Source organism: Saimiri boliviensis, chromosome 21, assembly GCF_048565385.1.
Source record: "Saimiri boliviensis isolate mSaiBol1 chromosome 21, mSaiBol1.pri, whole genome shotgun sequence".
Lineage (NCBI taxonomy): Eukaryota > Metazoa > Chordata > Mammalia > Primates > Cebidae > Saimiri > Saimiri boliviensis.
This window is the reverse complement of record NC_133469.1, coordinates 10,834,098-10,861,295: the sequence shown is the minus strand read 5'-3', so window position 1 is coordinate 10,861,295 and position 27,198 is coordinate 10,834,098. Positions and strand designations below refer to the sequence as shown.

The window sequence follows — 27,198 nt, the reverse complement described above, 5'->3', positions numbered from 1 at the left end:
ATACAGCCTCTTTGTGAAATCATTTACTGTAAAAAACTGTTAAGCTCTGGGAAAAAGGGAGGAAGGCTTTACAAAAAAGATGCCCTAAAGCTGGACCTTTAAAAATAAGTTAGATTGGCCAAGAGTGGAGAAAGCCTTTCCAGGCAAGGAAAAGAGAACAAAGACATGACAACAGAGACAGAATCGGTGGTGTATCTAAAGTTGTGTGTGATATATATATATATATATATATATATATATATATATATATTTTTTTTTTTTTTTTAAGATAAGGTCTCACTCTGTTGCCCAAGCTGGAGTGCAGTGGCATGATCATGGCTCACTGCAGCCTCAACCTCCTGGGATCAACTAATTCTCCCGTCTCAACCTCTCAAGTAGATGGAATCCATAAGCACACACTACACATCTAGCTAATTTTTGCATTTTTTATAGAAATGGGGTCTCACTATGTTGCCCAGGTTCACCTCAAACTCCTGAGCTCAAGCCCTGAAGCCTTTCATAATTTGATCCCACTCAATCTCACTAGCCTTTGCTCTCTGGCCACGGATGTCCCTTCTTCTCCCCATTAGCAACACCAAACTTCCTCCTAGAACATACTGTCTTTGATAGTTCTACTGTTTCTCCTACCACCTGGAATGTTCTCTTTTCCCTAGTGGGTAACATTAATCCTAGCATACAGCTAGCACTCAATAAAATATAGCCTCTGTTGTAAATAATTTTTATTAAGATCCAACTGAGGCTGAGTGCAGTGGCCCAGTTGAAAAAAGAAAGACAAAAGAATATCAGTTTAGAGGTTTGACTGGTATCAAAAAAGGAGGGGAAAAAAACAATTCCCAATTAAATGAATAAACAGTGGTTTTTAAGTGGTCCACCTCAACAGATATGGTTATATACCATCAAACTGAACACCTATAAAAAGTACCTGTAATCCCAGCACTTTGGGAGGCCAAGGTGGGAGGATTGCTTGAGGCCAGGAGTTCAAGAACAGTCTGGTGAACAAGACGAAATCCCATCTCTACTAAAAATACAAAAATTAGGCTGGGCATCGTGGCTCACACCTGTAATCCCAGCACTTTGGGTGGCCAAGGCAGGGCAGATCACTTGAGGTCAGGAGTTTGAGACCAGCCTGGCCAACATCGTGAAAACCTGTCTGTATTAAAAACGCAAAAATTAGCTGGGCGTGATGGGACGCCTGTAGTTCCAGCTATTTGGGAGGCTGAGGCATGAGAATGGCTTGAACCTGAGAGGCAAAAGTTGCAGTGAGCCAAGATCAAGCTACTGTACTCCAGCCTGGATGACAGAGCGAGACTAAAAAAAAAAAAAAAAAAAAAAAAAAAAAAAAAAAAAAATTAGCTGGGAGTGGTGGTGTACACCTGTAATCCTAGCTACTCAGGAGGCTGAGGCATGAGAATCACTTGAACCGGAAAGGCAGAAGTTGCAATGAGCCAAGATCAAGCTACTGCACTCCAGCAGCCTAGGCAACAGAGTGAGACTGTCCCCAAAAAAAAAAAAAAAAAAAAAAAAAAAAAAAAAAAAGGTCAACTGAAACCATTTTCTAAAGTGGTTCCCAACTACCCGAAGTATTACTCTACTCATTTCTCCTCCATGTTCTCAGAGCATCTATTTCTCTGTCAACACAGTTAAAATATTTTGTTGTCCCCAGGTTTTCTTTTTCCTTCTCTCTTACTTGTCTGAACAGGAATCATCTTTTATACAAAGCTGTATCTAACGAGACCTAGCAGTGCCTGGCAAATAACAGGTGCTCATTATATACTTGCTGATGGAAGGCCCAACCCACCAGAATTCACAAAGTGAATACCATCCATTTAAACAATCCGTTATGTCAAAAGCTGGTGTACTTCTACATTCTCATGATTATGTCTGCTACATAATTACACCAACAATTCATGAACAAAAAATTAAAGTGGATTTACTATAATCTCCAACTAACTAGTTTTTGCTTGACAACACAACCAGGTCTTCATCCATGCCAACTAAGACGTAAACAAAGGATAAACTACTTTAGTTGATAATTTAAATATTGTGGTTGGTGATCTTTCTCACTAAAACAGTGCCACAGCTTTGTATGCAGAGTACCTAAAGGTATTTACATTAGCTTTGTCATGGATAATGGAGGTTACAAATTTAGAAGTCCAAAACAAATCCAAAATTTGTTTTTAGAAGCTTTCCATATGGTAGGAGTTTAAGAAGTAAAACAGCAGCCTTCTTCCCTTCCGAAAGCAGAGGGTAGTAAGAGTGCCAAAGGAGCAAACCCTCTTCTGACTCTGTTCTTGGCACTGTTTAATGCAAAGGAAGCAATGTGTAGGGCAAGCATGAGCCTCAATGAAAATCAGTCACCCAGGGCAACAGGCATTTTGAAAGTCTGCGCTATTCAAGGCTTAAGTATTAATTTTATACATGCCCATGTTAATTTAAAACGCATTTATGGCTTGGAACTTAAAAAATGTTCTAATGTGCTAGTTTATCCACATATTAATTGAGTATGCCAGGTTTAAACATGCCAAGCTTAAAATACTCTCCAGATCGTTATGCAAAGGTATGAACTCAATCTTTTATTCTCAGGAAAAGGAACTTAGGAGAGAATGACTAAAACAACAGTCTTTCAATGAAAGCTATAACCGAAAAAGTCAACTCCTGAATGGTGATGAGTTACTTTTTTTAAAAATACCTGACAGATTTCTTACATTAATCTCAAATTAAGATCCTGGATTTTAGTTCAAAGTTGGCAGAGAATGTATTTTTTGGTTGTTGCTCCCCTCCCCTCCTCTCCACTCCCTGGCCTCCTAGACACTGTACCTTGAAATTGATTTCTACATGAGACCATCTTATATAAAGGTTGTTTTAGTCATCCACTGACTAAGCCCCTTTAGAATCCAAGTCTAACTCATTTTATATTGAAATGAATTCTATTTTTATATGAACAGTATTATAACCCAAACTCTTTATCAGCTTTAGAGAAATGCCAATAAAACCTAGAATAACTATATTTTTATAACAAGAACCTCAGAAACTAACACATCCAATCTTTCCATTTTCAGTTGGGCAACCACAGCACAAGAGTTCAGTGATCTGATAAAAGAAAAACTGGGGCCAGAAATCTGATTACTAGTCCAATGCATTTCTTCTACTACATATTAGTAAACACACTGTTTTTGAAATTACAACAGAAAAGTTGTTTTTTTGTTTTGTTTTGTTTTGTTTTTTTTTGAGATGGAGTTTTGCTCTTGTTGCCCAGGCTGGAGTGCAATGGCGCGATCTCGGCTCACCGCAACCTCCGCCTCCTGGGTTCAGGCAATTCTCCTGCCTCAGCCTCCTGAGTAGCTGGGATTACAAGCACACACCACCATGCCCAGCTAATTTTTTGTATTTTTAGTAGAGACGGGGTTTCACCATGTTGACCAGGATGGTCTCGATCTCTCGACCTCGTGATCCACCCGCCTCGGCCTCCCAAAGTGCTGGGATTACAGGCGTGAGCCACCACGCCCGGCCCCAGAAAAGTTTAAATATCGATTCCTTGAGAAGATTTTTAAAATTAGATGTGTGTGTCCCCCCAAAATTGGAAATACTGTTCCTAAATAACTTAGGCTTTAGAAAACTATAGCAATTATTTTCAATACTTTTGGCTCAATACATACTCACATAGCCTCTTCACTGGAAGTTTAGCTTTTAAAAATTTTCCTTACATCCCAAAGGAGATGAGAATTATTTTTACAATTGAAGATGATATTATCCTTATCTTCTAAAAAATAAACTTACCACATAAAAAAATAAGCAATTTCATAGAATTCTGGGTCTTCTTTCAAACAAGCACTTATTTGGAAAGAATGCCATTGACCCATTTTACTGTAGGAAGGAGAAGGAAATGCAAAGAATAAAAGAAAAGTTACCAGGCACAGTGGCTCATATCTGTAACCCCAACACTTTGAGAGGCAGAAGTGAGTGGACTGCTCAAGCCCAGGAGTTTGAGACCAGCCTAGGTAACATGGCAAAAACCCATCTCTACAAAAAATACAAAAATTGCTGGGTGCAATGGCTCACACCTGTAATCCCAGCACTTTTGGGAGGCCAAGGTGGGCAGATCACAAGGTCAGGAGTTCAAGACCAGCTGGCCAAGATGGTGAAACTCCATCTCTACTAAAAATACAAAATTAGCCTGGCATGGTGGTGGGCAGCTGTAATCCCAGCTACGCGGGAGGCCGAGGCAGAGAATTGCTTGAACCTGGGAGGCAGAGGCTGCAGTGAGCCAAGATCGCACCACTATACTCTAGCCCGGTGACAGTGCGAGACTCCATCTCAAAAAAAAAAACAAAAAAAAAACCACTTAGCTAGGCATGGTGGTGTGTGCCTATAGCACCAGCTACTCAGGAAGATGAGTAGGAGGATCGAATAAGCCCAGGAGGTTGAGGTTGCAATGAACTGTGATCACATCAGTGCACTCCAGCCTGAACAACAGAGTGAGATACCCTCTTTTTAAAAAAGAAATAAAAGTAACAAAAATGGAATGGAAGAGGAGAAAAAGGAAAAGGAAGACAAAAAAATCAATTTAGAGGTTTGACTATTATCAAAAAAGGAGAGGGAAAATAACAATTTCCAACTAAATGAATAAACTGTAGGGTTTGTTTTCTTTTTTCTTTTGAGATGGAGTCTTGCACTGTCACTCAGGGCTGGAGTGCAGTGACTGCAATCTCAGCTCACTGCAACCTCCGCCTCCCAGGTTCAAGCAATTCTCCTGCCTCAGCCTCCGGAGTAGCTGGGATTACAGGCGCAGGCCACCACATCCAGCTAAGTTTTTGTATTTTTTCAGTAGAGATGGGGTTTCACTAAGTTTGCCAGGATGGTCTCAAACTCCTGACCTTATGATCCATCTGCCTCAGCCTCCCAAAGTGCTGGGATTATAGGCGTGAGCCACTGTGCCCGGCCCACTATGGGATTTCTTTTGAACTGTGGTTTTTAAGCAGTCCACCTCAACAGATGTGGTAACATATCTCCTCAAACTGAATACCTATGAAAAAAATCTTTTTTTTTTTGAGACGGAGTTTCACTCTTGTTACCCAGGCTGGAGTGCAATGGCTCGATCTCAGCTCACTGCAACCTCCGCCCTCCTGGGTTCAGGCAATTCTCCTGTCTCAGCCTCCCAATTAGCTGGGATTACAGGCATGTGCCACCATGCCCAGCTAATTTTTTTGTATTTTTAGTAGAGACGGGGTTTCACCATGTTGACCAGGATGGCCTCGATCTCTTGACCTCGTGATCCACCCACTTCAGCCCCCCAAAGTGCTGGAATTACAGGCTTGAGCCACCTCGCCCCGCTGAAAAAAATCTTAATCTCTCTCTGCCTGATTCCTCTGTTTGCTCTTTCTTCTGCATTCAAAGAGAACATTAAATAAACTGGGCCCCCTTAAGCAAGTAAGGGAGTCAGAAATGCTAGTCTATCTCATGTATTCCCTGCAAAGTGCTGGTACTGACTGAAGGGATCCAAGAGTCTTAAAGGAGTCAAGGGAGACTACTGTGCTCCTAAGCATATCCACAACCTCCTATAAGAGGCAATACATTCTGCTGCCTTTCACGTCCACCACAAATCTTTCCTTTTTTCTTTTTTTTTTGAGACGGAGTTTTTTGCTCATTACCCAGGCTGGAGTGCAATGGCGTGATCTTGGCTCACTGCAACCTCCGCCTCCTGGGTTCAGGCAATTCTCCTGCCTCAGCCTCCTGAGTAGCTGGGATTACAGGCACGCGCCACCATGCCCAGCTAATTTTTTGTATTTTTAGTAGAGACGGGGTTTCACCATGTTGACCAGGATGGTCTCAATCTCTTGACCTCGTGATCCACCCGCCTCGGCCTCCCAAAGTGCTGGAATTATAGGCTTGAGCCACCGCGCCTGGCAAATCTTTCCTTTCTGATTAGCAGTGTGATGTGCATAGAGACTTTAAACAACAGTCAAGCAGGGCAAGCTGGCCCACACTTATAAATCTCAGCACTTTGAGAGGCTGAGATTACACTTGATTAAGGTGACAAGAGGTAAATGGAAGCAATATCACTTATATATATTAAAAGGGGAGAGAGAAAATAAAGAAGACCTAGGTAGCCTGCTGGTCAACTCAGACTGCAGCAGAATTCAACCTAACATGCTCCTGTGCTCATTAAGGTACCATAACATATGCAATACTTTACCAAACAAAAAACTACAATCTCAAACTTACCACTTATAACAAGAGTTTCAAACTCTATAAAAGCTCCCAGTTTTCCCTTTATCTGCCTGCATCTCGAACAAGCATCTCCTGTTTGACTATTAAGACTCAGATACAGCCGGGCGCGGTGGCTCAAGCCTGTAATCCCAGCACTTTGGGAGGCCGAGGCAGGTGGATCACGAGGTCGAGAGATCGAGACCATCCTGGTCAACATGGTGAAACCCCGTCTCTACTAAAAATACAAAAAAAAAAAATTAGCTGGGCATGGTGGCGCGTGCCTGCAATCCCAGCTACTCAGGAGGCTGAGGCAGGAGAATTGCCTGAACCCAGGAGGCGGAGGTTGCAGTGAGCCGAGATCGCGCCATTGCACTCCAGCCTGGGTAACAAGAGCGAAACTCCGTCTCAAAAAAAAAAAAAAAAGACTCAGATATGATAGCTCGAGAGGTAGATACAGTTCTTTCCTTTTGAAACTGCAAAGCAAAACCCACTTTACCATTTTTAAGTTTTTTAAGTTTTTTTTGTTTTTGTTGTTTGAGACAGAGTCTTGCTCTATTGTGCAGGCTGCATCGCAGTGGCACACCTATAGCTCAATGCAACCTCAAACTCCTTGGCTCAAGCAATCCTCCCTGCCTCTGCCTTCAGAGGAGCCAGGACTACAGGTATGTGACACCATGGCCCCAGCTAATTTTTTGGTAGAGACAGAGTCTATTTTGCCCAGGTTTGTGTCAAATTCCTAATTTCAAGCAATCCTCCTGCCTTGCCTTCCTACAGTGCTGAAATTACAGACATAAGCCACCATACCCAACTTCAAAATAATGTTTTTTTCACACTTCAATTTTACTATCTCATAGATGACAAACCACAAACTTATTTAGCCTAGACTCTAGCCCAGTTTTATAATAAATTAATTTCAGCAGTTACTACACAGGTAACAAAAAATACTCATAATTTGATACTGATTAATTCTGAATGACTGGCCATAACCTTTAAAGCCTAAAGATCAGCTGGGCATGATTACACTGAGCTATGGATGTGCTACTGTGATCCAGCCTGGGTACCAAAACAAGACCCTGTCTCTTAAAATGAAAAATTAAAATTAAGTAAATAAAATAAAATGAAGCATGAAGATCAAGACTGAAATCCATTTTCCATCACAGTCAGAGGTAGGGGGCCAAATCTCAGTAAATGAGGAAGAATAACAAAATATAATGAGTTCCTGGCATCTGTCACCAACAGTGAATTCATCCTGATAGCAACTGGAACATTCCAGTGATCCTGGCAATGAGGAACATCAATGAAACATACTCCTCTTGTTTTAAACACAAATTTTTCTCTCCTGTTCCCTGGGATGTACCAAAAGAAGAGAATGGTACAGAGCCTAAGAATAAAGCATCTAGGAAAAAGAACAATAGAGACAGGGACCTACATAGGACTACTACTATCATCACAATCTAGGTCAAGGTCACTGGAGAAACCACAAAATCACATCATCTCAGCAATAGAACAGAATCATCATGTGTCAATATTTTCCAATTGACCACGTGCTAGATGCTAAGGAAACACAGATGATTATGACAAAACCCCTATTCAAGTCATAGGTACTAAGTACTTCAATAGAGGAGTTAACTAAGGGTTATGGGAGCATAGCAGAAAGAAGAAAAGAGCAGATTTTTCAAAATAAGTTGCCGAAAATAAACTGGGGATCACCACATCCACCATCTACCAATCGTATATGCAGAAGACTCATGGTGACCGAGGATAAGGAGAAAGTAAGGCTGCAATTCCAGCAGGGCTGGGACTTGTGGTCTCCTAGAATCAAGGTCTTGTTCTCCTATATGATTGGCTTAAAATATAGTTAAAAGGCATGCCTATAATCCCAGCACTTTGGGAGGCCGAGGCAGGCGGATCACCTGAAGTCAGGAGTTCATGATCAGCCTGGCCAATATGCTGAAACCCTGTTTCTACTTTTAAAAATTAAATTTAAATACAAAAATTAGCCAGGTGTGATGGCATGCACCTGTAATTCCAGCTACTCGGGAGGTTGAGGCAGGAGAATCACTTGAACCCAGGAGGTGGAGGTTGCAGTGAGCCAAAACTGCTCCACTGCACTCTAGCCTGGGCAACAGAGCAAGACTCTATCTTTAAAAAAAAAAAAAAAGTTAAAGGTGACTATGATCATTTCTGTCCCCCTACATTTCTTCTTCACAAAAAAAACTGGAATCACAGGAAGGCACAGTTCTAGTCCAACCATTCACTAAGTGCCAATCTCCAAATTTTACAAGATAGCACTTAATCCTTTAAAATATTTGCTGAAAAATAGTGACTTCCCTTCCTGCAGGAAATTTTATGTACACACTAGGCTATTTACAGAGGTCTAGGTTACAACTTTATCTTCCAGAATAAAACTAACCATAATCACTACTAATGCCATGTGACTTTCCCTCTGGCCGAAGTTCTAAACTGTCTACCCCCAAGGCTTAGGAGTCTTTCTAGTTTGGAGGTGTCTGACACTTTAGTTCTTCATTTTGCTGCTAATTATGACTCTCAGGAATTTACCCACAAAGAAACTACAGGAATTTACTCTATTAATCCACAAACCATATTTTATTTTCATTTTCCAAACAAAACTTAAAGGCGCATAATTTACAAAGTCAAAAAGTATCAGATTTCCAAAGGGAAAAACTTTCTTATTGGTAACCTCTCTCTATCCAATAGAAACATACTTAACTACCATAACATATTCTAGCAAACTGCTGCTATTTCAGCAATTACAATGGAGTACATGCTTTCAACAGTGAGTCAGGCCTTAGCACATGGAAACTCACGAGCTGGCATCTACACTGAGATTCAACGAGACAAATGGAATTTTTGCATCAGGTTTTTACAAGAGTTAACTGGTTTTTAAATTGACTATACTCTTCTTCTGAATTATTTACAGATGAAATGGTAAAATATCTAAATTTTATTTTAAAATATGAAGGAAATAGTATGGAGTAATGCTGAACAAGATTGGTCTTGTGTTAAAAAAAAAAAAACTTTTTTTTTTTTTTTTTTTTTTTTAAATTTATAGAGATGAGGTCTCACTATGTTACCCAGGCCGGTCTTGAACTCCTGGGCTCAAGTGATCCTCCCGCCTTGACCTCCCATAGTGCTGGGATTAAATGCGTGAGACACAGGCCCAGCCCCTGAATACTACTGAAGCTGGGTAATAGGCCCATGGTGGTGGTTCATTACATCATTCTCTTTGTTTTTATATGTGTTTCAAATGTTCCATAATAAAGATTTCAAAATTAATTTTACTAATGTAATGATCTGGTGAACTTGGAAAATTGCCTTACTTAGTCCAGGCTTCATCTACAGTTTGGGTTGAGATTTTTTGCTTGTTTTAATGCTTACAACCAGTATGTCATGCCCTCTGAGGAGGTTCATGGGAAGCTGAAACAAGCCCACATGTGTGCCAGTTAGCATTCTTTTCATTCTCAAATTGCTAAAGTCAGATTAATTTTCATTTACTCATCTCCCATTCCACAATCAGCTTCTTGACTGAAAGGAGTAGGGGACTTCCCTGAGTGTTTCGAGAGACGATAAACTCTACTGAAAATCTGATAAGGAACTTAATTATATAATCTTTCCTCCTATTGCCAACCATGTTCCAGGTGGGGACTCCACAGTGAAAGCAATTCTAATATTCCTGTCCAAATTTGCTGGCTCTCAGAAAGCTGCCTAAAGCAAACTCATTTAATTCTCTCTGAAAAAAAAAAAAAAAAAAAAAAAAAAAAAAAAAATTTCTCATTCCAAAGTCTGAACATTTGTAATTGATAAAGGAAAATAAATTTCATTGTCAATCTCTGGGGCACATGGCCAAATAATCATAATAAACAGACTTAATAAAGCTAGTCATGCTCAAAGAGATTTTACTGTTATTTGAAAAACAGAATGGAAGAAGTAACAACAAACAATGCTAAAATGTGTTAAATACTCATGAGCTTCACATTTATTTCACTTAATCTTGGCCACATCCCAACAAGATTAAGTCTATCTCCACTTTACTGATGAGGACAGAGACCCAGGAGTTTACAGTATCTCAAGGTCATATAGCTATTAAGTAGCTTCCATGACCCATGTGATTTCTGTTAGACAAATGTCTAAACAAACATCTAAATTCTAGAAATTATTCCACATAGCCAGGTGCCGTGGCTCAAGCCTGTAATCCCAGCACTTTGGGAGGCCGAGGCAAGTGGATCACGAGGTCAAGAGATCGAGACCATCCTGGTCAACATGGTGAAACCCCGTCTCTACTAAAAATACTAAAAATTAGCTGGGCATGGTGGCGCGTGCCTGTAATCCCAGCTACTCAGGAGGCTGAGGCAGGAGAATTGCCTGAACCCAGGAGGCGGAGGTTGCGGTGAGCCGAGATCGCGCCATTGCACTCCAGCCTGGGTAACAAGAGCGAAACTCCGTCTCAAAAAAAAAAAAAAAAAATTATTCCACATAATCAATGTACTAATAACAGGTAAGTTTTATGTTTGTGTGTGTGCGCGTGTGTGCACTTCGTCTGGAGACCTAATCACCAATTATAATTCTTTTCAGTGGGAAAAAGCACTTAGGATTCCTCTTTGGAGACATCAGACCACCAGAAAGAAGCTCTGATGACATAAGGGAGTTTGGTGGCAAAAGCTATCAGGGTTATTTGTTCCTAACAAAGCCCAAGGAGCTCCTCTTTGAAGGCAGCACCTAATTCCTGGGGCTAGCAGCAGTGAGGTCCTAACAAAGGCGCTAGAGATTCATGCACGAACATCATTATCAAGTCCAGGAGTGTCCTGTAAGTGATTTGGGGTGGTGACACGGAACAACACAAACATACAAAAATAACTATTTTGTCAACAAATAAAATCAAGTAAGATAGCATACTTGAAAGCACCTAACAGTACCTAACAGAAAACAGATACACAATAGAAAATTAGTTTCTTCCACTCTCTGCTCAAAGTTATTTGTATGAAAAACAAGTAATTGTGCTGGGTGAAGCCATAACCTCCTTTCCCTCAAAACCCAGCCAGAATGAGTTTGCATACCTGGTGTCAGGTTGGCTAAGAACAGCAGATACACAACCAGCACATCTCATAAATCAGAAATCTCCCCTTAAGGATTATTTTATTTCATCCACCAATCAGCAGCATAGCATGGACAGAAAGGTATCCTTAAAGCACTTTGATATGACTAACAAGTGTTTTTTGTGGGGGGATGGAAACACAGTAATGTGATAATAACCACAGGGGCAACATTGTGTTATCACTTATATATGAAAACACTAAAAATCTAAGACTACCACATTGCACTCATTAGAATGACTTAAAAAAAAAACAAAGGTTTTGATAAAGATGTGGTAAAACTGGAACTCCTGTACACTGCTGGTAGAAATATAAAATTACATTTAGCTGAGCACAGTGGCTCACGCCTGCAATCCCAGCACTATGGGAGGCCAAGGTGGGTAGATCATAAAGTCAGGAGATTGAAACCATCCTGGCCAACATGGTGAAACCCCATCTCTACTAAAATACAAATAATTAGCTGGGAGTGGTGGCACACACCTGTAGTCCCAGTTACTCAGGAGGCTGAGGCAGGGGAATCACTTGAACCTGGGAGGCAGAGGTTGCAGTGAGCTAAGATCGCGCCACTGCAATCCAGCCTGGCGATGGAGCAATACTCCATCTCAAAAAAAAAAAAAAAAAAAAAAAAAAAAAAGAGAAAGAGAAAGAAAAAGAAATTACATTTAGCCAGATATTGTGGCTTATACATGTAATCTCAGCTATTCAGGAGGCTGATGCGGAAAGACCACTTGAGCCAAGGAGTATGAGGCTATGGTGAGCTAAGACTACACCACTACAGCCAGGCACAGTGGCTCACACCTGTAATTCCAGCACTTTGGGAGGCTAAGGCAGGTGGATCACGATGTCAAGAGATCAAGACCATCTTGGCCAACATGGTGAAACCCCATCTCTACCAAAAATACAAAAATTAGCCGGGTGTCGTGGCAGGTGCCTGTAATCCTAGCTACTAGAAGGCTGAGGCAGGAGAATCGCTTGAACCCAGGAGGCAGAGGTTGCAGTGAGCCGAGATAGTGTGACTGCACCCCAGCCTAGTGACAGAGCGAAACTCCATTTCAAAAAAAAAAAAAAAAAAAAAAAAGACCATACCACTGCCAGCCTGGGCAACAGAGGAAGACCTTGTCTCTTCAGCCACCAAATAAAATAAATAAAAAACACTTTCAATTTTTGAGAGTGAAAAATTACTAAACGAGATTTTAGGCTGGGTGCAGTGGCTCACACCTATAATCCCAGCACTTTGGATCACTTGAGGTCAGGAATTCAAGACCAGCCTGGCTGACATGGTGAGATCCCATCTCTCCTAGAAATATAAACAATTAGTCAGACGTGGCGTGGCCTGAGATCCTAGCTCCTCGGAAGGCTGAGGCAGGAGAAATGCTTGAACCCGGGAGATGGCGGCTGCAATGAGTCGAGACTGTGCCACTGCACTCCAGCCTCAGAGACAGAGTGAGATTCTGCCTCAGAAATAAATAAATAAATAAATAAATGGCGGGGCGCGGTGGCTCAAGCCTGTAATCCCAGCACTTTGGGAGGCCGAGGCGGGTGGATCACGAGGTCGAGAGATCGAGACCATCCTGGTCAACATGGTGAAACCCCGTCTCTATTAAAAATACAAAAAATTAGCTGGGCATGGTGGCGCGTGCCTGTAATCCCAGCTACTCCGGAGGCTGAGGCAGGAGAATTGCTTGAACCCAGGAGGCGGAGGTTGCGGTGAGCCGAGATCGCGCCATTGCACTCCAGCCTGGGTAACAAGAGCGAAACTCCGTCTCAAAAAATAAATAAATAAATAAATAAATAATTCAAACCCATCAAAGATAGCAGGTATTTGAAATAATATATTCTGAAAGGCAGATAAACATGTGTCCTCTTTAATAGATTAATTCTAGCTTGGGCTTAAGTAGAAACAGTTTTAATTTAGAGAAATGAGAATAAATAGATATTTACAAATTAAACTAAACTACCAAGATTATACATATATTTAATTACAAATGCCGTTTCTTTTTTCCTTTTTTTTTTTTTTTTTTTTTTTTTTTGAGACAGAGTTTCCCTCTTGTTACCCAGGCTGGAGTGCAATAAATGGCCTGATCTCGGCTCACCGCAACCTCCGCCTCCTGGGTTCAGGCAATTCTCCTGCCTCAGCCTCCTGAGTAGCTGGGATTACAGGCACGTGCCACCATGCCCAGCTAATTTTTTGTATTTTTAGTAGAGACGGGGTTTCACCACGTTGACCAGGATGGTCTCGATTTCTCGACCTCGTGATCCACCTGCCTCGGCCTCCCAAAGTGCTGGGATTACAGGCTTGAGCCACCGCGCCCGGCCCCCCCCCCCTTTTTTTTTTTTTTTTTTTTGATATAGAGTCTGGCTCTGTAGCCCAGGCTGGAATGCAGTGGCACTATATTGGCTCACTGCAACCTATGCCTCCCGGGTCCCAGTTCAAACAATTCTCCTACCTCAGCCTCCCAAGTAGCTGGGATTACAGGCACAAGCCACCATGCCCAGCTAATTTTTGCATTTTTTTTAGGAGAAATGGGGTTTCACCATGTTGGCCAGTCTGGTCTTGAACTCCTGACCTCGTGATCCACCCGCCTTGGCCTCTCAAAGTGCTGGGATCACAGGCTTGAGCCACCGAGCCCAGCCTTCATTCTTTTTTGTCTTTGAGACACAGTCACCCTGTTGCCCAGGCTGACATGCAGTGGCATGATCTCGGCTCACTGCAACCTCCACCTCCTGGGTTCAAGTGATTCTCCTGCCTCAGCCTCCCGAGTAGCTGGGACTACAGATGCTCGCCACCACACCTGGCTAATATTTTGTATTTTTAATAGAGAAGGGGTTTCACCATGTTGGTCAGGCTGGTCTCAATCTCCTGACCTCAGATGATCCACCTGCCTTGGCCTCCCAAAGTGTTAGGCTTACAGGTGTTAGCCACTGCCCCAGCCTCTTTTTCCCTCATTTTTATATTCCTGTTAAATTTCTCTAAATTCATCTGATGTGTCAGCAGAGACGAACTGACTACTGTACAGGTAACGGCAGTTCATTAAGCTCTCTGACTGGACTCAGATTGCTGCTGTAGGAACTACCTCCTCCTAAATTTCTGAGCTATTATCAGATAGAAGCAGCTCTTAATCTCCCTGGTTTCTTTTCAGGGGAATATGCCAAGAAAAAGTGGGGGAGAAAAGACCTAGGTCCACAGTATCTAAAGTATTGTAGTTTTTATCCATTATGGACTCTAAATATGTATTATTCAACTTCATACTAGGAATCCACCATCAGTCTTCTTGGTTTTATTAAACTTGCTTGGCACAGATATTAGATACATAAGAGAGAAAACAACATCAATTAGGTGCAACTACCACCCCAATGACACTATGACATAAACAGGAAAAAAAGTCTTGGGGGGAAAAGTAAGTTAAAAAAGAGAAATAATATAACAGCATTAAAGGAAGAGGTGAGTCTGAAAGCAAATTTGAGACTGGATGATTCACTTGTGTTCATCAGAGTTGTTTTATTTTTACTTTTACTTTTTTTTTTTTGAGATGGAGTCTTGCTCTGCTGTCCAGGCTGAGTGCAGTGATGCAATCTCGGCTCAGTGCAACCTCCACCTCCCAGATTCAAATGATTCTCCTGCCTCAGTCTCCCGAGTAGCTGGGACCACAGGTGCTCACCACCATGTCCAGCTAATTTTTTGAATATTTAGTAGAGACAGGGTTTCACCATGTTGGCCAGGCTGGTCTCAAACTCCTGACCTCAAGTGATCTGCCCACCTTGGCCTCTCAAAATGCTGAGATTACAGGTGTGAGCCACCATGCCCAGTCTATTTTTAATTTTTATTTTTAGAGACAGGGTCTTGCTCTGTCACTCAGGCTGGAGTGCAGCGGCACAATTTTTGCTCACTGCAGCCTTGACTTTCTGGGTTCAAGTGATCTTCCTGCTTCAGCCTCCCAAGTAGCCAGAACTAAAGGCACTCAAAAACCACCACACCCAACTTTTTTTTTTTAATCAATTTTTTTTGTATAGACAGGGTCTTACTATGCTGCTCAGGCTGGTCTCGAAATCCTAGCTTCAAGTAATCCTCCCACCTCAGCCTCCCAACCTGCTGAGATGACAGGAATAAGCCACTGCGCCCTGCCCAAGGAGAGCTGTTTTCCAAAGGGGTTTAGCCTCATGCTAACTTTAAAAATGAGCAAGGACAGTTTGAAGCATGGGACAAGAAAGCAGCTCCATGGATTCAGGGCAGCCTGACCAAGGTTAGGGAAATGACAATTATCAGTACAGAATGATAGCCAGTACTTTTTAAAGTTCTGTTTGAACAAAAACATACAATAATTCTGCTTGATGACCTCTAAAAGTCTACATTAGTCATAACCAGACTTCATGAAGACAGCATACAGCTAAGGACTAACTACAAAATCAAGAAGCAATGTGGTTCTAGCAACTAAATGAAGTCATTCTACTCATCGCTCAGATTCTAACTAAAAAGAAAGAAAGGAAAAAAAAAAAAAAAAAAAAAACCCTGCCATTTCTATAGCTATACCAGAATAATACTTGGAAATGTTTTTGCTTCTTCTCATCTGAAAAGTTATGTACAGAGTCTGTTATTAAGCCTATGTTATTTTTCCAAAGCTAGCAGAGTATAAAGGCACAAACCAAAGAAATGGTAGTTGAAACAGATTCTGAGAACAGCTTATCCAGCATTTGCTTTTACAAGTCAAATGTAAATTTCATATATATAATCAACTGACATTTGTGTAATTACCCACAGTGAGCAAGTACTTTACTTAGGTAGGGTAAATACACATGGTATATAGTAACTATCTGAACGAATGAATGATCTCATGTTACTCAAAAGCCTACTTCCAAGAGAAACCAAAAAAACTCTATAAAATGACTGCAGTTAGGAAATGGCAAGAGAATGAAGGATGGACTATCTTCTTGCAATGGGGCTGCAAGAAGGTACACTATTCAGCCATTCATTCATTCATTCATTCAACAGAAATGTGAGGACCTATTATAGGTCAGGCACTCTTACAGTATGCACATGTGAAGGTGTAGATTAGCTGTTAAGAACTGGCTACTCAATCAAATTTGGCATGCAAACATTTTTTGTTTATTCCACAGAGTATTGACCTGGAGGATACTTTTTAAATCAACTTTGAAGTATAATTTGTATACAATAAAATGCATACATTTTAAGTGTATAGTTTCAGTGAGTTTTTGTAAGTATATATTCTCATAAACCATCAATCTCAATAAAAAAAAAAAATTTCCATAAACTAGGCACAGTGGCTCACGCCTGCAATCCCAGTACTGTGGAAGGGCAAGGCAGGAGGATCACTTGAGGCTAGGAGTTTGAGACCAGCCTGGACAACACAGTGAGGCCCTGTCACTACAGAAAAATGTTTAATACTTAGGGAATGGTGGCAGATGCTTGTAGTCCCAGCTACTCAAAAGCCTGAGGTGGGAGGATCACTTGAGCATAGGAGGTTGAGACTGCAGTGAGCCATGGTCATGCCACTGCACTTCAGCCTGCATGACAGCGAAAGACCCTGTCCCAAACAAAAACAACAAAGACATTCCCATCACTCTTCATGTCCTTTGCAGTCAATATTTCACCCTTAATGCATCTAATCACCACTGATCTAATTTCTATGACTACAAATTAGTTTTGCCTATTGTAGAACTTCTTATAAATGAAATCATATAGTAAGTTCTCTTTTATGTCTTATTTATTTCACTCAATGTGTTTTTGAGATTCATTCACATTGCTGCATGTATTCATAATTCATGCCTTTCTAAGTAGCAATCCACTATTTATTTATCCAACTTGTTTATCCACTCACCTATTGATGGTATTTGCATTGTTTCCAATTTTTTTTGGCTATTATGAATGAAGCTGCTAGGAATATTCACACGGTTTTTTGGTGACCACATGTTTTATTTCTCTTGGGTAATAAACACCTAGGAGCAGTAGTGCTGAATTGAATAAGTATGTATTTAACTTTGTAAGAAACTGACAAACTTTCCAAAGTGGTTACACCACCTCACACTCTTACCAGCAACATGCTTGAACTGCTACTGCTCTGCATTCTCACCAATACTTGGAATTGTTCATCTTTTTAAAATTTAGCCATTCTAATGGATATAAAATGCTATTTCATTGTGGTTTTAATTTGTATTTCTGTCCAGGCATGGTGGTTCACACCTGTAATACCAACACTCTGGGAGGCTAAGGCAGGAGGATTGCTTGAGCCTAGGAGTTCAAGACAACCCTGAGAAACACAGTGAGACCTTGTCTCTAGAAAAAAAAAAAAATTCTAGCCTGGCCAACATGGTGAAACCCCATCTCTACCAAAAAATACCAAAAAACCCAGACAGGTATGATAGCACACACCCATGGTCCCAGCTACTTGGGAGGCTGAGATGGGAGAACTGCTTGAACCCAGGTGGCAAAGGTTGCAGTGAGCCAGGATCACATGCACTTCAGCCTGAGCAATGGAGAAAGACCCCGACTCAAAAAATAAAAAAAAAATTTAAAAATTTATGTTAGCCAGGCATGGTGGCACCCACCTGTAATCCCAGCTACTTGGGAGGCTGAGGTGAGAGGATCACTTGAGTCCAGGAGGTCAAAGTTGCGGAAAACTACGATGATGCCAAAGCACTCTACCCTGGGTGACAAAGCGAGACCCTGTCTGAAAAAAAAAAAAAAAATTGTATTTCCCTGGCAATTGAGTGTCTTTCTACGTACTTTGGGCATTCATAAATACTTTCTTCTAAGAAATGTCCATTCACGTCATCTTATTTTTTAACTGGGCCATTGCAAAATTTTTTTTTTTTTTTTTTGAGACACAGTCTCACTGTCACCAGGCTGGAGTTCAGTGGCACAATCTCAGCTCACTACAACCTCTGCCTCCCAGGTTCAAGCAAGCCTCCTGCCTCAGCATCCAGAGTAGGTGGGACTACAGGCACTTGCCATCACGCGCAGCTAATTTTTGTATTTTTAGTAGAGACAGGCTTTCACCATGTTGACCAGGATTGTCTCATCTCTTGAACTTGTCATCAGCCGACCTCAGCCTCCCAAAGTGCTGGAATTATAGGCGTGAGCCACTATGCCTGGCCACATATTATTAAATTTTAAAAGTTTTTTAAAAAACGTATTCTGGGGGCCGGGCGCGGTGGCTCACGCCTGTAATCCCAGCACTTTGGGAGGCGAAGGCGGGTGGATCACGAGGTCAAGAGATCGAGACCATCCTGGTCAACATGGTGAAACCCCGTCTCTACTAAAAATACAAAACATTGGCCGGGCACGGTGGCTCAAGCCTGTAATCCCAGCACTTTGGGAGGCCGAGGCGGGTGGATCACGAGGTCGAGAGATCGAGACCATCCTGGTCAACGTGGTGAAACCCCGTCTCTACTAAAAGTGCAAAAAATTAGCTGGGCATGGTGGCACGTGCCTGTAATCCCAGCTACTCGGGAGGCTGAGGCAGGAGAATTGCCTGAGCCCAGGAGGCGGAGGTTGCGGTGAGCCGAGATCGCGCCATTGCACTCCAGCCTGGGTAACAAGGGCGAAACTCCGTCTCAAAAAAAAAAAAAAAAAATACAAAACATTAGCTGGACATGGTGACACATGCCTGTAATCCCAGCTACTCAGGAGGCTGAGGCAGGAGAATTGCCTGAACCCAGGAGGCGGAGGTTGTGGTGAGCCGAGATGGTGCCATTGCACTCCAGTCTGGGTAATGAGAGTGAAACTCCATCTCAAAAAAAAAAAGTATTCTGGATATATATATAGTGTGTGTAAATATTTCCTCCCAAGTCTGTGGCTTATCGTTTTAGTTTCTTAGTGTCTTCTGAAGAACAGAAGGTTTTAATTTTAATAAAGTCCGATTTATCAATTTTTACTTTTATGGTTAAGTGCTCCTCACACATGCTTTAAAAAAATCTGCCTATGCCAAGGTCTCAAAGATTTTGTCCCATATTTCTTCTATAAGTTTTATGCTTTTAGTTTGTACATTTAGGTCTATAAACCATTTCAAATTAATTTTTTTGTCTCATATGAGATTGGGATTGAGGTTCATTTCTTTACATACAAATATCCAGTTGTTCCAGCAATAGCTGTTAAAAAATACTATCCTTTCCCCTTCTGAATTCTATTTGAGCTATTGCTGAAAATCAACTGACTATATATGTATGTATGTATTTCTGGACTCTTTATTGTGTTCCAATGACTGGCAAATACTGTATTGTCTTGATTACTCTTGCTTTATAGTAAGCTTTGAAATCAAGTAATTTAATTCCCCCAAGTTTGTTCTTCCTCTTGTAATTGTTTTGGCTATTCCAGGTCTCCTGTATTTCCATGTGATCCACCCGCACTAGTCTTCCAAAGTGCTGGGATTATAGATGTAAGCCACCATACCCAGCCTCTCCATCTTTTTTGAATGCTAGTCACTTTCTATCTCCACTGGGATGTCTGACAGGTATCTCAAATTTACATTCCAAACTGAACTCTTAAATCCTCATTTCCTGCAGGTTGCACTGGCTCCAATGTTCCCCATTTCTGTAAATGGCACTTGTGTCTACCTTATTAACATAAAGTCAGACACCTTAAGGGCCATCTTTGGCATCTCCCTCTCCCTCCTCATATCCATTCCATCATCAATTTCTGTTGATAATCACTCTGTAAATATTACCTCATTTGTCACCTTCTCATTTCTGTCACTAAAACTACTCTAGCTAGTCTAAGCCACACTATTTCCAGTTAAACCAATTAAATAAATGGCTTTTTTTTTTAGATGGAGTCTCGCTCTGTTGCCAGGCTGAAGTGCAATGGCACAATCCCGGTTCACTATAACCTCCACATCCTGCATTCAAGGGATTCTCCTGTCTCAGCTGGGACTACAGGCACACCCAGCTATATTTTTTGTTTTTGTTTTTGTTTTTTGTTTTTTTTAGTAGAGATGGGTTTCACCATGTTGGCCAGGAGGGTCTTTTTTTTTTTTTTGAGACAGAGTTTCACTCTTGTTACCCAGGCTGGAGTGCAATGGCGCGATCTCGGCTCACCACAACCTCCGTCTCCTGGGTTCAGGCAATTCTCCTGCCTCAGCCTCCTGAGTAGCTGGGATTACAGGCACGTGCCACCATGCCCAGCTACTTTTTTGTATTTTTAGTAGAGATGGGGTTTCACCATGTTGACCAGGTTGGTCTCGATCTCTCGACCTCATGATCCACCCGCCTCGGCCTCCCAAAGTGCTGAGATTACAGGCTTGAGCCACCGCGCCCGGCCATCAGGAGGGTCTTGATCTCTTGACCTTGTGATCTGCCTGCCTCAGCCTCCCAAAGTGCTGGGATTACAAGTGTGAGCCACTGCGCCTGGTTTTCTTCCATCCATCCTTCCCTCTAACTCCCTTCAGTCAGTTCTCTACCCTGAAGCCAGAGTTTTAAAATGCATATCCAATCACACCATGCTCCTTCCTCTTCTCTCAAGCCTTTTGTTCTCAGTATGCTCCAAGCAGGTGCCTTAAATGAATGGTATTGGTTATATCATGGCTTTTAATCAAGAGTAGTAGGGGTCTGATGGAAGCTATCAGGTAAGCCAAGATGGGTGCATACAAGTACATCCAGGAGCTACAGAGAAAGAAGCAGTCTGATGTCATGCACTTTCTTCTGAGAGTCCGCTCCTGGCAGTACCGCCAGCTCTCTGCTCTCCACAGGGCTGCCCACCCTACCTGGCCTGATAAAGCACGCTGACTGGGCTACAAGGCCAAGCAAGCTTACGTTATATATAGGATTCATGTTCGCCGTGGCGGCCAAAAACGCCCAGTTCCTAAGGGTGCAACTTACGGCAAGCCTGTCCATCATGGTGTTAACCAGCTCAAGTTTGCTCGAAGCCTTCAGTTTGTTGCAGAGGAGCAAGCTGGACGCCACTGTGGGGCTCTAAGAGTCCTGAATTCTTAGTGAGTTGGTGAACATACAAATTTTTTGAGGTTATTCTTACTGATCCATTCCATAAAGAATGGAAGAAATCCTGACATGCGATGGATCACCAAACCAGTCCACAAGCACAGGGAGCTGCATGGGCTGACATCCGCAGGCCAAAAGAGCCGTGGCCTTGGAAAGGGCCATATGTTCCACCACACTATTGGTGGTTCTTGCCGGGTAGCCTGGAGAAGCGCAATACTCTCCAACTCCACCGTTATCACTAATGTAAGTAAAGTTTGTAAAATTCATACCTAATAAACAATTTAGGTCAAAAAAAAAAAAAGAGTAGTAGGAACTGTGGCAAGTTGAAGAGTACATGCCCTGTCTAAGGTATCCACTTGTTAGTTCTAATATATTGTTGTCATGAAGGAGTGTAGACCTAGAATTGCTGATCTGCTACATTTCTTTTCAAAAAGAAGCCAGAAGTCTGGGATTTTTAAACCGTGAATTTTATTTTAAAATGTTTATGAACACGGTGGCTCAAGCCTGTAATCCCAGCACTTTGGGAGGCCGAGGCGGGTGGATCACAAGGTCAAGAGATCGAGACCATACTGGTCAACACGGTGAAACCCCGTCTCTACTAAAAATACAAAAAAATTAGCTGGGCATGGTGGCACGTGCCTGTAAGCCCAGCTACTCAGGAGGCTGAGGCAGGAGAATTGCCTGAACCTAGGAGGCGGAGGTTGCAGTGAGCCGAGATCGAGCCATTGCACTCCAGCCTGGGTAACAAGAGCGAAACTCTGTCTCAAAAAAAAAAAAAAAAAAAAAGTTTATGAACAATTTAAACTTCTAAAATGTGTGTACTTAGGAATAAATTTAATAAAAACAGCAAAATAATAAACTTAATGAAATAATTAAATGAAAATATTGGCCATGCAAGGTAGGTCACGCCTGTAATTCCAGGACTTTGGGAGGCTGAAGCAGGTGGATCACTTGAGGTCAGGAGTCTGAGACCAGCCTGGCCAACACGGCAAAACTCTGTCTCTACAAAAACTACAAAAATTAGCCAGGCACAGTGGCAGGCACCTGTAATCCCAGCTACTTGGGAGGCTGAGGCAGGAGAATCACTTTAACCGAGGGCGGACTGCGCCACTGCACTCTAGCCTGGGTGAGAGAGTAAGACTCCTTCTCAAAAAAAAAAAAAAAAAAAAAAAAAAAGATATTGCAATAATCCAGGCAAGAAATAATGATGATGGTGTGATACTCAGTTTGTTGTGAAGGTATTTTGTAGATGTAACTCACTTTCATTACCAGCTAGCTTTAAGCAAAGGAGGCTGTGCTAGATAATCCGGACGGGCCTGATCCAATCCACTGAAAGGCTTTAAGGGCTGGGTGTGGTGTCTCACAGGAAGTGAAAAGTAGAAAGTCTATGTCGTTGCACAGAATACATATACTTTTATAAACAGAATGTTGGTAAAAATATGAATGTTAAAGGTACTTCCTGACAAGTACTCAGAAGGAAATGAGAAAAATGTTACCGGAAACTAACGGAAAGATGATCCTTGTTATATAGCAGCAGAATTGTGTCTAACAGTTGTATGGGAAGCAGAATTTTTAAGCAAAGAATTCGGAAACTCCCAAGCAACATACTGAAGGTACAGCCTGGTTTCTTCTTATTGTTTTTTTTTTTTTTTTGAGACAGAGTTTCGCTCTTGTTACCCAGGCTGGAGTGCAATGGCGCGATCTCGGCTCACCGCAACCTCCGCCTCCTGGGTTCAGGCAATTCTCCTGCCTCAGCCTCCCGAGTAGCTGGGATTACAGGCATGTGCCACCATGCCCAGCTAATTTTTTGTATTTTTAGTAGAGACGGGGTTTCACTATGTTGACCGGGATGGTCTCGATCTCTCGACCTCGTGATCCACCCGCCTCGGCCTCCCAAAGTGCTGGGATTACAGGCTTGAGCCACCGCGCCCGGCTCTTATTGTTTACAGTAAAACATAAGAGGAAAAATTAATAAGAGAAATGTTAAACAAAAAGAAACCAGTACTTGGAAAATTTGGTTTGATTTGGAAAATTCTCAGCTTATCTGGATCACAAAAGATTTTTTTTGGTGTTGGCTTTTTTTTTTTTTTTTTTTTTTTTGGAGGCAGAGTCTCATTGACCCAGGCTAGAGTACAGTAGCACCATCTTGGTTCACGGTAGCCTCTGCCTCCCGGGTTCAAGCAATTCTCCGACCTCAGCCTCCTAAGTACCTGGGGTTACAGGCACCCACCACCACACCTGGCTAATTTCTTTTAAGATAGAATTTCACTCTTGTTGCCCAGGCTAGAGTGCAGTAGCACCATCTCAGCTCACTGCAACCTCTGCCTCCCAGGTTTAAGCGATTCTCCTGCCTCAGCCTCCCAAGTAGCTGGGATTACAGAAATATGCTACCACACCTGGCTAATTTTACATTTTTAGCTTTCTCCATGTTGGTCAGGCTGGTCTCCAACCCCTGACCTCAGGTGATCCATCTGCCTTGGCCTCCCAAAGTACCACTATTACAGGCATGAGCCACCATGACCGACTATCTTTCTTGTATCTTTAGTAGAGACAGGGTTTCACCATGTTGGCCAGGCTGATCTCAAACTCCTGACCTCAGGTGATCCACCTGGCTCAGCCTCCCAAAGTGCTGGGATTACAGGTATAAGCCACTGCACCCAGACAACAAAATATGTTAAAATTAGGAAATTCACTGTTAAGAGAAATACAGTGTGGAGAGAAAGTCAAGCATGTGGCAGGACAACCTCTTAGTCATGCTGAAGGATTAGGCATATGACTCATTAATTCCTTCAGCCAACCATAAAGAGAAAGTAGGAATGGAGATGAGATTATCCAGAAAAGCTCTATAGAGAACCCTCTTGCTTGATGACAGAAACCCCCAAAATATACACAGGAGACCCAAAAGGTTTCTAATGTTATATCAGCAGAAACACTGTCAACTTGGACTGAAAGAACAAAGAAAGAATGAAACAAAGGAAGGCTGTTGGCTGGGTGTGATAGCTCACATCTGTAATTTGTTCGAGACTAGACTGGGCAACAAAATGAGACCCATCCCTACAAAAAATACAAAAAATGAGCCAAGTGTGGTGGTGGATGCCTGCAGTCCCAGCCACTCAGAAGGCTGACATGGGAGAATTGCCATGATTATGCCACTGCACTCCAGCCTGGGAGACAGAGTGAGATTCTGTCTTTAAAATAAAAAGAAAGAAAGACGAAAGCTAAAAGCTGCTGGACTACCAAAATTCAACATGTAGAGATCAGACTAATAAAATTACTCTTCCAAACATAAAAAGAAAGAAAATTCTGATATATGCTACAACATGGATGAATCTTGAGGACATCATACTAAGTGACATAAGCTAGTGACAAAAGAAAAATATTGTATGTTTCCACTTGTATGAAGTACTTAAGAGTAATCCAAATCATAGAGACAGAAAATGGAATGGTGGTTCACAGGGACGGGGGAGAGGATAATGGGGTGCCATTGTTTAATGGGTACAGAGTTTCAGTTTTGCAAGATAAAAACAGTTCTGGAGATGAACATTGGTGGTGGTTCCACAACAATATGAATGTACTTAATACCACCAAACAGTATACTTAAAAATGGTTCAGATGTTAAGTTCTAACACAATTTTTAAACACTGTGAGTAAAAACTCTACTCAGTTGCAAATATATGCTTCTCTTCAAGAAAAAGAAAGGATAACTATGAAAACAGAAGCTAGAGCCACAGGCTAAGAGGGTAGTGTCTCAAGCAAAAGAAAATTACTCACAGGCTTTGAAACCTAATAAAAATTTTCCCTGCTGAATTTTGAAATTACTTGGTACCAGTAACCCATTTACTCCTTGCATTTTCTCCCTTTTGTAATAGGAGTTACCTATAACTGTTATACTATACATGTCTAACCAATGTATTTGGGGAACAGATAACAGATGCTTTAAATAATGAGACTTTAGACTTCTGAGCTGGTGATAGATGAGATCTTGGGCTTCAGCTGATGTTGCAATGGGTTGAGACTTTTGGGGATATTGGAATGAGATGGGTGTATTTTGCCTGTGGGACAGATGAGCAGAGAAGAGACTATGGTAGGCTGAAAAATGGCCCAAAAAGATACCCACATCCTAATACGTGGAATCTGTGAATGTTACCTTCTATAGCAAAAAGGGGTAGGAGTCTTTGCAGAAGTGATTAAGAATTCTGGAATGGAGGATTATCCTGATTATCCAGTGGGCCCTAAATGCAATCATGTCCTTACAAGAGAAGAGGGAGGCAGAGAGAGATGACAAAAATAGCGCAGGAGAAAGACATGTACAGAGAGAGACTTTAAAATGCTGACCCTGAAGACTAAACTGACACTGCCACAAGCCAAGGAAAGCCAGTAGCCACCAGAAGGTGGAAGAGGTAAAGAACAGGCTCTCCCCTAAAGCCTCTGGAAGGATTACAGCCCTTGTGACATCCTGAATTTGATCCAGTAAGACTGGGTCAAATGTCTGACCTCCAGAACTACAAAAGAACAAATATGTGTTGTTTTAAGGTACCAAGTGTAGTAATTTCTTCTAGCAGCCACAGGAAACTAAACTAATACAGATGGCTTGGAAGAGGGTGATTATGGTGGAGGAGATGAAAAAGTGATCAGACTATGGATGTATCTTGACGACAGAGCTAACTGTATTTGATGATGCACTGGATTCTACAAAGTAGGAAAGAAAGAGAAGATGACTCCAGGGTTCTTCGCTGAGTAACTAGAAGAGTTATTATTTTACTAAACTAGGGAAAACTCAACATGTTTAGCAACATGTAAACTAGTGGCGATCGCAATGAAAACTGTTTGGGTAGAACTGGGGGCTGGATTTCAGACCAGAGAGTGTTAGAAAGTCCAGAGTACTATGGTCTTATAATTTACTTTGAATACCATTCTGTGCTCTTTCATTGTTATTCCTTTATTCATTGCCCTCCCTTTTACCCAGCTCCAGTCTTTAATAGACCAGTTATCTAACAAGGTGATTGATTCTCAAAGCAGGCCAAAATGTTCAGGATACCATCCTTTAAGCCAAGGGAGGACAGAATTAGGAAAGGAGCGTTCATTCATTTAACAAGTATTTTCTGACCATCTACTATACGCTATGCCTGGCACTATGCTGGATGCTGAGACTAGGGCAGTGAAAAGACAGATACGGACCCTGGTGTCACAAAGCTTATAAGAAAAACATTTTTTAATTACATAATTATTTAATTGTGGTTAGTGCTACCAAGGAAAATTTTTGAGTGCTATGAAAATGAACACATATTGATGCCTATTATGAGTTAAATGCTTTACATGTAACTGAATTTACCTCTTACAACTATCTTCTAAGTATACTGAGCTTCAAAAAAGAGCTACCAAACATGATGGTTCACGTCTGTAATCCCAGCACTTTGAGAGGACGAGGCGAGAAGATCACTTGAACCAGTCTGAGCAACACAGAGATACCCCGTCTCTACAAAAATTTAAAAATTAGCCAGGTGTGATGGCACATGCCTCTGGTCCCAGCTACTCAGGAGGCTGAAGCAGGAATATCACTTGAGCCCAGGACATAAAGGCTGTAGTAAGCCATGTTCAAGCCACTGCACTCCAGCCTGAGCAATGGAGCAAGATTCTGTGTCAAAGGAAAATTCTTTCAATTTAAAAATTTAGCCGGGCACGGTGGCTCAAGCCTGTAATCCCAGCACTTTGGGAGACCGAGGCAGGTGGATCACGAGGTCAAGAGATCAAGACCATCCTGGTCAACATGGTGAAACCCCATCTCTACTAAAAATACAAAAAATTAGCTGGGCATGGTGGCACATACCTGTAATCTCAGCTACTCAGGAGGCTGAGGCAGGAGAATTGCCTGAACCCAGGAGGTGGAGGTTGCGGTGAGCCGAGATCAGGCCATTACACTCCAGCCTGGGTA

The 27,198-nt window shown here is 41.9% G+C and overlaps 1 protein-coding gene and 1 pseudogene across 5 annotated transcripts in view; one reads left to right on the top strand and one right to left on the bottom strand.

Moving 5' to 3' along the window:
• MRTFA (myocardin related transcription factor A) overlaps positions 1-27,198 on the bottom strand; it is a 217,819-nt gene that overhangs the window by 174,583 nt on the left and 16,038 nt on the right. For 2 of the 5 annotated variants that reach the window (XM_074391145.1, XM_074391146.1), the window contains exon 2: positions 17,880-18,001. The exons of the other annotated variants lie outside the window; for them this stretch is intronic. The gene's annotated coding sequence lies outside the window, so the exon portion shown is untranslated. The remainder of the gene's footprint in view (positions 1-17,879; positions 18,002-27,198) is intronic. 5 annotated transcript variants of the gene reach the window in all.
• LOC101038040 (large ribosomal subunit protein eL15-like) lies at positions 20,904-21,513 on the top strand (annotated as a pseudogene).